The 12,923-nt window shown below is 39.5% G+C and overlaps 1 long non-coding RNA gene across 2 annotated transcripts; it reads left to right on the top strand.

Moving 5' to 3' along the window:
* The first annotated feature begins 925 nt into the window (after positions 1-925).
* On the top strand, positions 926-8,911 carry LOC147799870 (uncharacterized). 2 transcript variants are annotated; one of them, XR_015424219.1, is made up of 4 exons: positions 926-1,176; positions 1,735-1,924; positions 4,981-5,139; positions 6,238-8,911. It is a non-coding gene; the product is annotated as an uncharacterized LOC147799870 (long non-coding RNA). The 2 variants fall into 2 exon arrangements; XR_015424218.1 differs by lacking the exons at positions 4,981-5,139; positions 6,238-8,911 and having other exon boundaries at positions 1,735-2,748.
* The last annotated feature ends 4,012 nt before the right edge of the window (positions 8,912-12,923 follow it).

Raw genomic sequence — 12,923 nt, 5'->3', positions numbered from 1 at the left:
CGTAATGCCAGTATTGTGTCTTGTGTGGCCTGAAACTAGCATTTCCGTCATAACCTTTACCCAGTGGGCACACGACGCGTGAAAGACGTCTTTTTGTGGTCGTTATGTGGTCGTGTGTCGTAAAGTGGTCGTGACAAAAAAACGACGTCTTAAAGACGTCTTTTATCCTCGGTTAGAAACATTGCTTCAGCAACCATGACCACAAAAAAACATTACGTCTTTAAGACGTCGTTTTGCAGTCGTTATCAAATCATCGGTACCACACATACAGTGAAAGGAGAAAACGACGTCTTAACGACGTCTTTTTTTCTCTCTGTTTGAATTGTTTTTTTCAACAGCAATACATGAAACACACAACGTCTTTACGACGTCATTTTACAGTCGTTATCAAATCGTCAACATACAACAGAAAAAGATTTAGATAACTTTATGAAGATTTTGCACGGTGACTTTTAGTTTGTCTCGGATTTTGCCGGTTCTCACTCGGTTTCACCGCGGAAGGTTCGACAGAGCAATGGCATACAGTGTATTGCGAAATCCCGCCTGCGGCCGCAGGTGACTGTTCTGTTTGACTGTTCTCATCTATTCGTCAAGAGGGATGTGTGGGATAGCAATAGTGCGAATGTCCAGTTTACAGGGAAATTTTAACACTAGAGGAATTGCGAGTGTGGTTTAGTACACCTGCTTGTGATTCATTATTATTTGCAGTGGAACTGACCCTCAACCCCCTCGTCTGATTTAAAATAACATGACATTAAAATACCCCTACATTTAGAATGGATGAGGCTATTTTCTTTCATTGCCTGCATGCTCGCCAGCAACGACTGGCTTCGAGCGTGTGCACCGCCCTACTATAGTGGCTCTGGCTTATGCTTAGCTGGTTCCAGCCTTCCGAGGAGACTCTGAGCATACCGACTGGAACCAGCGATGGCAAAGACTGAGGTCATGTCCAAAAGTCAAAACGGGCTTCCAGAACTACGGTTAGGTCTATTGACTTTGGCGTCTACACGTATTTCAAATGGTATAAAGATCTTCAGGTCAGGGAACCAGACTACTTCATAATTTTGTCCGTGCTTTGAATTAAGAGAGCTCGAGTACATGTACACGTACAAGTATCGCTGCAAGCAGCTTGTCCGTTTAAAGAAGAGTAAGACAGGTTAGGCCCTTCCTTAAAAGGTACGTGCCTATAAACTGTAGTTCTGTTACGTATGGGCATTGTTGGTGAAGCAGAGGTCAGGCTTAAACGCAATAATTTTAATCCTCAAAGGTCAACCAGGTTGGCCACGGTTGTTTCCTACCTCCATGGGTGGACCACAGACAGTGTTTATTCGTAGTCGTACGTAGACTCGCAGTCGTAGTGCATTAAGGAGCATTTGGGCTTGCCACAGTGCCCATACTTCAGCGTCATCAAATAAGGCAAATACTAACAGTGTCAATAAGTCTAATTTACCCTTTTAAGATTAAATGTTATACCATTGTATTGGTGAGACTAAACTGTGAAAATGTAATGGCAGTACATGTATGTGATGCAATGTACAATATTGGCCACTTGATGTAGACATGTTCGAGACAGTTGGTGGCAGAAAAATTCTTTTTCATTCTCAATCACAATGAACATGCGCACTTAAGCTCAGACGTGGTGTAAACAATGGTAGAGGACAGGTTTATTTACTGCCACCAAAGTCCTTATAGTTTTTACAAAAATAAATTGTCTTATTTGTCTAACATTTGCAGGAAGTGTTGCATCACACGGCACAACAGTGTCTGCAGTAAGACAACGAAATAGCGAAGTACTTCAAGCTTAGAATTCCTACCAGAGACAAACCAAGAGCCCTGAGTATTTCAGCAGGCATGCCCACCGGATAACTGTGCGACCAGTCTAGTGCATCAGATGGCCTGTTTCCCGGCTGTTTCATATATTTCGGTGATATTTAACTAATGAGCATAAAGCCTATTTTTGTATTGGGTCTTATTTGAAACTTTAAACCTTTTGTTGTTCAAGTAAAATATGTACATTGTTTCTTCAGGTTTATTTCCTCAGGTTGAAGCAATGAAGGCTGTTTAAAGTACGGTTATAGCAAAATTACACGTCTGATCGTTTTTTTTGGGGGGGGGCATGGGTAAAATTGTTTGCAGGATTAAAACACGTATAGTAATTTAAATTGTAACTGACTAGATCATCCTGTTCCAGGATAGTCTGTTTTCTAGAAATTTGACAAACCACTGCATGAGACAAAATTTTCTCCAAAAAGTGTTCAATATTTCCATTTTTTTAAATTCTAAGCCAACTCGATTTGAATTGTCTTATTAGTACAAGCATACATCTTTTCATCAACTGATGTCTGTTTTTCTACCTCTCATAAATGCCATTACATGTACATCTAAAACGTATTTTACTAAGTCTTGCCTGGTTGGAAATGTTTTGTTCTGCCAAATATTCAGTTACATGGCTTATACTACATGTACATGTACTGTGTGCTTAATGTTTCCCATTCTTGCCTTGTCCGTAAAAGTAAACCCTTTTAACTGCTTTTATCCAGGAAGTGTAAACACAAGTGTACCTTGTTTCATCGTCACTTTGATCGTGCTGGGTGCAATTGTAATGGTCCGTCCAAAGCCATTGAATTTACCAGAAATATTATTGGTACATAATATTTGTGTAGACCATCATTTTCAGCAAAGTGTGCTAACAGGTTATTATAATATGAAGAATCAGAGTTAAATAAAAAAAAATTGTTTAGTTGTAAACAGTCGCTTCAGTCAAAATTTATTTTATAGCCAGGCAGCGTGTTAAGGCATGTGAACTTCTTTTTATCATAAAAAAGTTGTAAAAAAATGACTCGTTCAATGCAGATGTCTTTTTTCCTTGATATTTGATGGATAAAAGACGTCTTAATGCTGATGTCTTTTACTGCTCAATATGCTGACGTCTTTTATTAGTCGCAATGTTGACGTCTTTTATTAGTCGCAATGTTGACGTCTTTTATCAGTCTCAATGTTGACGTCTTTTATTAGTCTCAATGTTGACGTCTTTTATTAGTCTCAATGTTGACGTCTTTTATTAGTCTCGATGTTGACGTCTTTTGTTAGTCGCGATGTTGACGTCGTTTACTCGTCATAACGCTGACGTCTTTTTCTAGTCGGACCACTGACGTTGTTTACTTGTCAGGATGCTGACGTCTTTTGGCTTTGCATATACGACTCAAAAAAGACATTAATAAGACGTCAATATTGGACGTCTTTAAGACGTCATAACGACGTCTCGTGCCCACTGGGTAGTAAGATCACGACCTAGGTATTTGGGCTTTGTGGTAAGGCAGGGGTGAGACCAGACGCTTGAAAAAAACCATTCTCGTTTTAACAATTTAGCCAGTCGGGTCGACTTTTATTTAGATCTCGTTGATTAGATTTCAAGCAAAATTGTTTCGTCACCTTTAAACCATCTGCAAGAAATGAGGTTCGGGTCGCCTATAACACACTTTGCTTGAGCTGTTAAGTTGCTCGGTTGCCGACTGGTGCAGGGGTAGACGGGAATTTACAATCAGAGCATAATGGGCCAATTCTTCAGGGTTTTGAGGTGTCCCCCCGGATTGAGCCTTTGATTTTTCCTGCCAGAATTTTATTCTGGACTTCGGAAGCGTAGAAAGGCCACTTATAGTATCTCAAACCTTTGTAAGTGGACTTATACGCTTCCGTACGGTATCAGACACCATTATCTGTAGACGGTAGGCTTGTTTCTGTTAACCTGAAACTTTTATATTGATGGCATCAAGGATTTCTATTTCATGTCTTATTCTCTCATTTAAATTTATAAACCAGCCATGCTGTCGAACCTAAGATCAAGTTTTGTACCCATTGTAAATTGTCGCTATACCTTTGGCATTAAGATGTTTAGTAGGTGGCAAACTGTAATAAAACTTGGCAGGTTTATCCAAAATATAATAACGGTTATATATGATCTACAATGTACATGTATGTCCATGGGTGTTCCGAAGGAAGACACGACGACCGGAAATTTTCCACTTGTGTTTGTATTTTGAAATTCTCGTTTGGGGGTATATACCCCACTACCGGGAATGGGCTATTTTAAGGGCCCGGTTGACAGACGACTTGATCTTCGTAGAATTTGCATCTTAAGTCAGCACAATGAGTTCACGTTCATGTTCAGATGAAGACGGAAATCTCACTTTACTTGTACTCACGAACGCCATTGTTGTTTCTCACCTGCTTAAAATTCCATGTAATGATAGCCGAGTGCAAATGTGCATATAGCAACAGGACTTCAAATAGTCTGGTGCTGACATATCCTAGAGAACATCATCTAAAAACAAAAACGCTTATGTTAGCGCGTTAATTTCCTTGCTGCTTTTCTCTTTTTTGTTTGTAAAACATAATAAGGTAAAACAAATCAAAATTTTCAAGTATGCCAGAGTATTCAACTATTCTGAATAAATGCCATCATTTGCCAACTGCCTTTGATGTATGTTACTTTATAAATCGTTCACTTGTTTATACCTAGTTAACAGCGCGTTTGAAGTACCGAGCAATAATTCTATAGGCCTGCAGCCAATGTCCTGTATTAGTGTCATTTATACAATTTCGCTCAGAAAACAACATTCAAAACTGTTAGTGACTTAACCAAATGGTGTGAAAATTATATTGACTATACGTCCATTTTCCATCTATGTCCATCTGTTGAAGCGGTTACGATTTGCTGATGTTGTGGGAAATTTCATATGAAATGAAGGTCAAACCTTTAGTCTTTAATTACATAAAGGAAAAGTAGCTTAATTACAGAATCAATAACAGCAATTGTGCTAAATGTTTCTGCTTTACTTGCAGAACTTCTCTCTAATAACCAGCTCGCTCTAAGCGAAATTTTCATAGAATAATAACCTAGCTCCTCATGATGTGCTAGTCACAATTCTTGAAATAAATAACCACGCATCAATGTTCTTTCTTTGTTTATCACGCCACCAGATTTGACCCCGCCTACATTTACCACCGGTTGCCCACATGACTTTTATCGTCTAGTCAACGTCGACACTGAATCAGTCACAGTGTCCTGGCTTGCTGTGAAAGCGGCAGACCAAAGCAGGGAATGATTTGGCGCTTGCAATTTCACCATGGCTGTAACAGGTCTGTATCCATCTCAGTTAAAAAAATCCAATAAAAAGGCAAAGTCATAGTATCAAAGTATCTGTCGTCTGCTCATCGTCCAATGCGTAGGTCTTGAAGTAACAGTTGTGTTTTCTTTCTTGTCACAGAAAAGCAACATTTCAAGTGACAATATGGAACATACGTGATACTTTGACACATGATAATTAAATCCTCCTGAGTGGTAACTGACTGCAATTTTCAGCCATTCAAGCCACTGCCAATGTTGCATAACAAACTAAGTTAAATGATGTTTGTATAGGCAAATGACATGTTGATGTTTATTGTCTTATATGAGTTGCATCTCAAAGCAAACACTACAACGGACGAATAGAACTCACTATGAACTCAGTTATGATAGTCAGCCGGACTGAAATTTTACATGAAAGCCTGTTTTACTTTTTTGAATATGAACCCTAACTCCCTGAAATCATATTCAAACAGGATTTAGCGTTAATGTTATTTCCATCGTTACGGTTGTTTGTATGCTGGGGAGCTTTCGTTTGAAGTTGGATGATCTTTCAAAAACTGTTTACTGTATTTTATTTCTCATACCTCGTTCACAAGATTTTGTTCCTCTGTAATCTCTTTAGGCTGTAGTTTTTAAGCATGTAATCCTTTATCCTTAGGGGTCAAAATTATTTGTCCACTAAATATTACCGTCTCTTCGATACTGAGGATTTTGCTAATGTGTCCTGGAGCACGCCAGTTCTTAGGTTCAGTGGCATCAACCAAAGTGTCACAATCGAGACCAGGGACAAGGCTTCGATACTGGGACCACAGTGGTTACATATGAGGTTCTGGAAACGAGTTCTCGGTGTCAATTCTTTGTAAATGTTACAGGCGAGAGTGTACTAAGAATATTTTCCCTTTAAAGGACCTTTACTTGTTTTTTTCGTTGACAAACTTGCTGAATATTCAAATTTTTAGAAAAATTAAATAACTTCGCGTTGTTTGGAGACTTACTTTGGTTGGTCAAGCGCTTGGTGATGCCGATCTGATTTGGGCCTTTGAATAGGGTTTGCTGGAAACAACTAGGCCTAGATCATTTTCACAAAAAGGTTATTTACTTCATAACAGACACCAATCCACCAAGATTCTTCCCAGCTTGCCCAGCCAAAATCTTTCATCTTGTGGACATCAACATTGAATCAGTTTATGTGTTCAGACCAGCGTTTAATGCATCAGATTCAAATCCACCGTTGCTATGGAAATCCAGCCATCAACATGGTGACGTGTTCCAATCTGGTGAGGTTAGCATGGTAACATAAAAGCTGATAGACCAAGAAGGAAACGCAGCATACTGTAACTTCACAGTGACCGTGACAGGTATGTTTCATAATGATAATCAACTGGAAACATGTTTGAGCATCATTTATTACCACGTTTTGCTTTCTCTCGCCTAAATTTTAGCTATTCAGTCTGAATCGGAGGATGTTGGGAGTTTTGATGATTCAGTCACAGATGACGAACAGTCGAGTCTATCAAATTAGTTGATGTGCCATATTCTTTAGATTTCAACCACCCCTGTAATTTTTGTATTACATAATGGAAACCACCGAGAGTAGCACTATTATAACAGATTTCATCTTTAATTTTCTCCAAGTAAAGTTGTGCAAGGGTCATCTGAAAGTGGTAAACTTATGCTGGTACAAAAGTGGAATAAAAATGAATGGTCTGTCCTTTGTCAAAGCTAATAATTTTTTTTTTACCTTTTTTCCTATAGATGATTTGCATGATTTGTTTTTTGAACACACGTTAACCAATTAATGTCCATTGAAGGAGATGAACCACTGAAGATTGACGCCATGATGACTAGTCTGGATACCTAGCCCGATGATTGTGACCACTCTACGAATCAAGGGTCCGGTATCACCCATTGTCCACGTGACCGAAACTGGGGAAATTCCTCCAGTTTTTTGGAAATAGCCGAAATATTCCCGGATGTAGTCCCGTCTACATCCGGCATGTTCAAATGGTACCGTTGACGTTCGGTTATTCCCAGCTGGACAGGTAGGCTAGCTGTTAAACATAAAGTCCCGTATCCTGATGGCAACTGTTGATGTTACAACATGCAGTCGTCTGGGATTCTTTGGGCAGGGAACCAGACTACATGATGACGTGATCAGACTGCAATTTATCGACATTTATTTGCTAATTCTTTTTTACGATGTAAACACTTTGTTATCCTAGGTTTTACACGAACATCGAGATGAAGTAAATAATGACCCTACACTTTATTTTTTATGTAACATTTGACTTAGTGCATTACCTTAAAGGGACAAAGGACATTTGCACATCATGTGGACAGTCCTCAACCTTTCGATGGTATTATCACAACATTTTATGTTTGTAATCTAATGGGAGAGATTAGAAAATCGTCTTGAAACTTGTTCACAAACTTAAAGTGTGTTCTGCATTGCAAAAATGAAAGGACGTCACGATACTCTTTCTTGTTTTGAAGTTAAGCAATTACTTTCCTGAGGTATTTGTTGGCAATTTTTCCAAGTCAAATTATTATCTTTTTAAAGCATCCAATGAATTAAGATGGAATTTTAAACAATCGATGAACTTTTTCCCAAACTTTGAACACGTTTCCGGTCTGTTCTTCCGTATACCATACATTTAGCAAATCTGAATGACGTCAGATATTTTACATAAAGAGACCATTGTGATCTGTGGCCCCAGATAAACATCTAGTTGGATTAAGCCTACTATAAATTTTTGTGGTACTACTGCAGGTGTTAGTCTTCATTTTCAACCTCTCTAATGAAGTGATGATATATGGTTAAGTTCAATAAAAATTTGAAAAATTGAATTTTATATTTGTAGGTACCCGCACCATCGTACCTTATACCGTATTCAAAGGGACATTGAGGCACGCCAATGTACGCACAGTACATCATCTCAGAAGGAAGCCACTAGGTACGTCAGCTGGCGTACTGTTCACTGTGTTTGGTAGATCCTTATAGTATGATAATTGACATACCGCTCACCATGTTGGTGAGAAGCTTATGGTTCAATTACTCTACGATTTCCAGTTTGGAAAACAAGTTTACACGTACGCCAATTGGCGTACCGCTCACCATCTTAGAAGGAAACTCGTAGGTACGCCAATTGGTGTACCGCTCACCGTCTTAGAAGGGAGCTTACGCCAATGGGCGTACCGCTCACCGTCTCAGAAAGAAACCTGTAGGTACGCCAATTGGCGTACCGCTTACCATGTTGGAAATTAAGCTCATGGTTCACTTACCTTACCATTTCAAGTTTTGAAAACAAGTTTACACTCACCATCCTAGAAGAAAGTTTGTAGGTACGCCAATTGGCGTACTGCTCACCGTTTAGAAAGAAACTTGTAGGTACGCCAATTATCACCATCTTAGAAAGAAACTTGTAGGTACGCCAATTAGCGTACCGCTTACCATGTTAGAAGGAAGCTCATGGTTCAATTACTTTACAATTTCCGGTTTTGAAAACAAGTTTACACTCACCATCTTAGAAAGAAGCTTGTGGGTACGCCAATTAATTGGCGTACTGCTCACCATTTTAAAAGTACGACACTGTGAGCTAGAAGTAGTATTTTGGTAGCATTTATCGTTCTATTTAAAATTTAAGGAAATGTTTGTAAGCTTTCCCATTTTGAGCATAAAGACATATATATTTCGGAGAAGTACAATTGTTTGTAAGAACACTGTGGCAAGTTTTGTAGAAGTGCTGCAAGTAGGGAGTAGTTTTGTTTTTTTGTTTTTGTTTTTTGCAGTACGTAATGCTCTTTCGTTGCATTAAACTCAATTTCTTGGTATTTTGTTCTAAAGAGCAGGTTTTACATTTATTTGAATGAATTCCACAGCTTTTTGTCATTTTACCTCTGCAAAAATGAAATCTTTGAAATACGACTTCTAATTGCCTAACATTTTGCATTGAATAATGAGATATAGACATTTCCAATACAACCAAAATAGTTTCAATGTCCTTCCACACTCAAATTGGGAAGGTGGTTTATTTTAAGTATTCCAGGCTTCTCATATAATGGGCTTGTGTGAGTTAGATAACCTGTTTTTGATATTATCCGGACAACTTTCTTCTGCAAAAGAAACACCTTGATGCATTGAGAGGTCGAGCTGCCCCAGGTAAGAATGGCATATTTCAGGTAGAAAAGAATAAGGGTATTATACAAAGTGAAACGTACGGTTTCCGATAGAAATTAAATAACGGCAATATTTTTGGAGATTTCAGTACACAAGACGTCGATATGTTTACTCCAAGTGAGATTCTCATCAATATGAACACCCGGGGATTTAGTACTTTTGACCTCGTTCTGCACGCAAACAGAGAAAAGGATTTTGTGTATAAATATACAATGTACTTATTTTGTCTAAAGTTAAAACTCATGGCATTTGTCTTGAGCAAATTAACAGAAAGTTTATTTCACAAGAGCCATTCATTCACCTTTACAAGTTCTATATTTAGATTACTAACGAACTGTATTCACATTAGGATGGTTATATAACAGACTCGTGTCATCAGCAAAAGACAAAAGGAAATGCAATAGGAAGAATTACAAATATCATTTACATATTTGATATACGATAAGGGACCTAAGCCCTGTGAAACACCACAGGTAATAGTACGAGGTGTTGAAGTGGTGGAATTAATTCAAACAAACTGCTTCCTACTTGACAAGTAAGTCCTGAAGGTGTCTCCCCATTTGCCAAAGTGAATGTCCAGCTAGCTTAGCTTGGACCGATGCGAGAGCGGTACGAACTAGCTCAGGGTGCTAGTGAGAGTCGTAGCGGCCCGTCACCGCTACGTCCGAACCAATTGCCGGGGGAGATACCCCCGTGTCCGTCGCCACCCTTGTCCTGCTAACTAGTCTCGGTTCTCCCCGTCTCTACGCTGAGCCAATGGTACATTGTGCGGCGATTGTATTATTGCAGTTATCACATTGCGGTATGAGCGGAGTGTGGTCGGTACCGTCCAGCTATTGCTAGTCACCGTGGTGGTCCGGGACAGCTCCCACCACGGCCCGGCCTGATGAGTGTAGCCTAGCTGTGCGATGCTACACACCCGTACCGTACCCACTCCGTCTGAGTTGCGTTTCCAATGGTCTTGTCAAACCGTAGTTCAGTTGCACTTGCATACAGCTTCGCCCCTCTATAACTTTGCCTTTTATGTGTTGTTTTAAGTTAAGCTACACCTTCTTCAAAAATCACATTGAAATTTGATGAAGAAAAGTGAGAGCAATAAACCAACTATAGGCCTACAGTAGGACTGTCACCCTGACCTCGTTTCCGGTCCATCTTTTAATGAATTGTTGACCCCAAATATCGATCACATCCTGTAGACACTAGTCAAGTCCATGCTACCATCGATTAGATATTAAGGGAACGCAGCACTATGTACGTGCAACACATACATGTATATACTGAGCATCAGTACGCGTTTACAAATGCACACGTTAGCTTCAAGAATACTAATGATGTAATTTATTCTACTTATGATGCAAAGGGGCTATACTAAGAAATGGCTATCTCGTGTGCATAGCAAAAAAAATTACGATTAAAAAGTCTTTTTATAGAGCACTAAATATCCTGCTTAGATTAGAAACTTATAGCAAAAACGATTCAATGGCATTTTCTGAAGGAAAAAAATTAACAAAGTAAGAAAACCCGAGAGAAAATAATCCTCAAAATCGCACCCCTCACACTTCTTACCGCCAAGGCCATTTGTGCCCATACTTGCATAATTAAGAATATGTTAGTGAAAGGGTCTATCTGGCAGGCTTACCACAAAATTTTTGAGCATAACTCATGCGCTCAAATTATCATGAACAATTGCATATGCGCACTGCCGATAACCACAGTCTCAATGGCGAGCGGGCTTCGGCATTGTGTACGGGCATTCAATATTCATGAACATGAGCGCGTGAGGTATGCTCGCAATTTTTCGGGTAAGCCTGCCAGATGATTCTACAAGACTGTTTGTTTGTTTGTTGGGGTGTTGGGGTGTTTGTTTGTTTGTTTGTTTGTTTGTTTTCTGGCAGGTCGTCTCTTGTGAATATAGCGCCCTCTGCCGGTACTGCTATTTGAGTAGTAGAGAACTGACAGTTCTGGATCACACGCCCTTTTTCACCGTTTTTAGCAAAAACCCCTGGGTAGTACATCGACTCAAAAAATCGGGGGAATCCCCTAAAAATCTGGAATTCCAGATTTCAGCAAAAACCCCTGGGTACCTCATCGACCCCAAAATCTGGCTCTAAAAATACAGGGTAAATATACACCTTCTGAGCCAAAATCTCTTTTACCCATCACACGCAGTATTCCCTCCGGTCGTACTCGCTACGCTCGCTCACCTTTTGACCCCGGCTGACTAAACAACTCGTGACTGGCACCGGCCTGCACAAACAAAAAAGGGATTTCCCCTTGCGAACAAGTCTCGACTTGCCCGATCTGAACTCTGGACTGGCTTATACAAAATTGGATTAATTATTGAATACAACGCTGACGTTGAAATCCCGCCTGAATAAAAATGATAAAAAATTTAAAAAACCTAATTATAAATAGAACATGTATATCATCTCAAATGACCACAAACGTCTAAATGCCGGCAACAAAAACCCAAAAATTACCTACGGTCCCTTTGACCCTGAAAATTTAGTCATTTTAAGACCCGCAAAGAATTCTTCTAAGATTCTCTATTCTCACGAGGGCCAACATAAACGATTGTTGATTAGGCTCGAAGACCCTTGTTACGGTATAAACCCGGTTTACAAATATGGTACTAAGGAACCTACTGACCAAAAACAAATTTGTTATCAACTGTCTCCCAATACTGAATCGCTGCTATTACGTATAAATGATTCAGTTTACAGACATTTTGAAAAATTAACAGATGAGGCCCTGGAAGACCTCCCCGTGATTACGCGTAACTCTTTTAAGGTGTCTCAAAAACTAGATGACATACCCGATCAAATTAATTACTTAGTTAAACCGGCTCATACCGATAAAAGTAGGATGTACGTTAAGATCGCCTATGACGCCTCTTTGGTGGATAAATCGTTTAAAGAAATTGATCGCGCTCTTTTTGCAAATAAGAAATGCCACGCGATCTCTTTGATCTCTCCTAAAGATATTTACTACGGTGCACACGGTTCACTTTCTTGTGGAGCGAGCGTTAGATATCGAGTCATATCGGCTATGCTTACGGTTGAAGAAAAACCTTACCTTTTGGACGCGTTTGATTAAAAGCGAGCAGAGCGAGCGAGTACGACCGAAGGGAAAAGTTAGTGAAAGTCAATTTAACCTCGGTTATCCCGGGGTTAAATTTTTTTTTTACTTTAAATAAATAAACCCTTATATAAAATGACTGATGCGGAACTTTGCCACTTGCTGAATCTAAAGGAAGTACACATAATTGGGACAACGAGAAATGTTCAACCGAGAACGAACGAAGTGAGTTGCGATCACCAAATAGTTGAAACGGGTGAAAGATACGCGTGTAAACATTGCGGTCAAATTTTTGGGTGGGTTTCTTCGTTCGGAGCCGCAGACGTGGGAGATCGATATTACAAGCATCACGTTTGGAAAAAACCTAAGCCGCCAAAATCGAGAAAAACGTTGCAGAAGTATAATATCTGTTTTCAAAACGGTGAAGCGGGTGAAATAGAATATCGATTGAACCAAGTTTTAAATGGTAATATCTCTCGAGGTAAACCGTTGAAGGCTTTAATTGCAGTCTGTTATCAAGACGTCACTGGGGGAACCGAA

The sequence above is a fragment of the Acanthaster planci genome, linkage group LG02 (genome assembly GCF_054643075.1).
Source record: "Acanthaster planci isolate LZ-2023a linkage group LG02, COTS_SCS, whole genome shotgun sequence".
Classification (NCBI taxonomy): Eukaryota; Metazoa; Echinodermata; class Asteroidea; order Valvatida; family Acanthasteridae; genus Acanthaster; species Acanthaster planci.
This window is presented reverse-complemented; position numbering and strand designations above follow the sequence as displayed.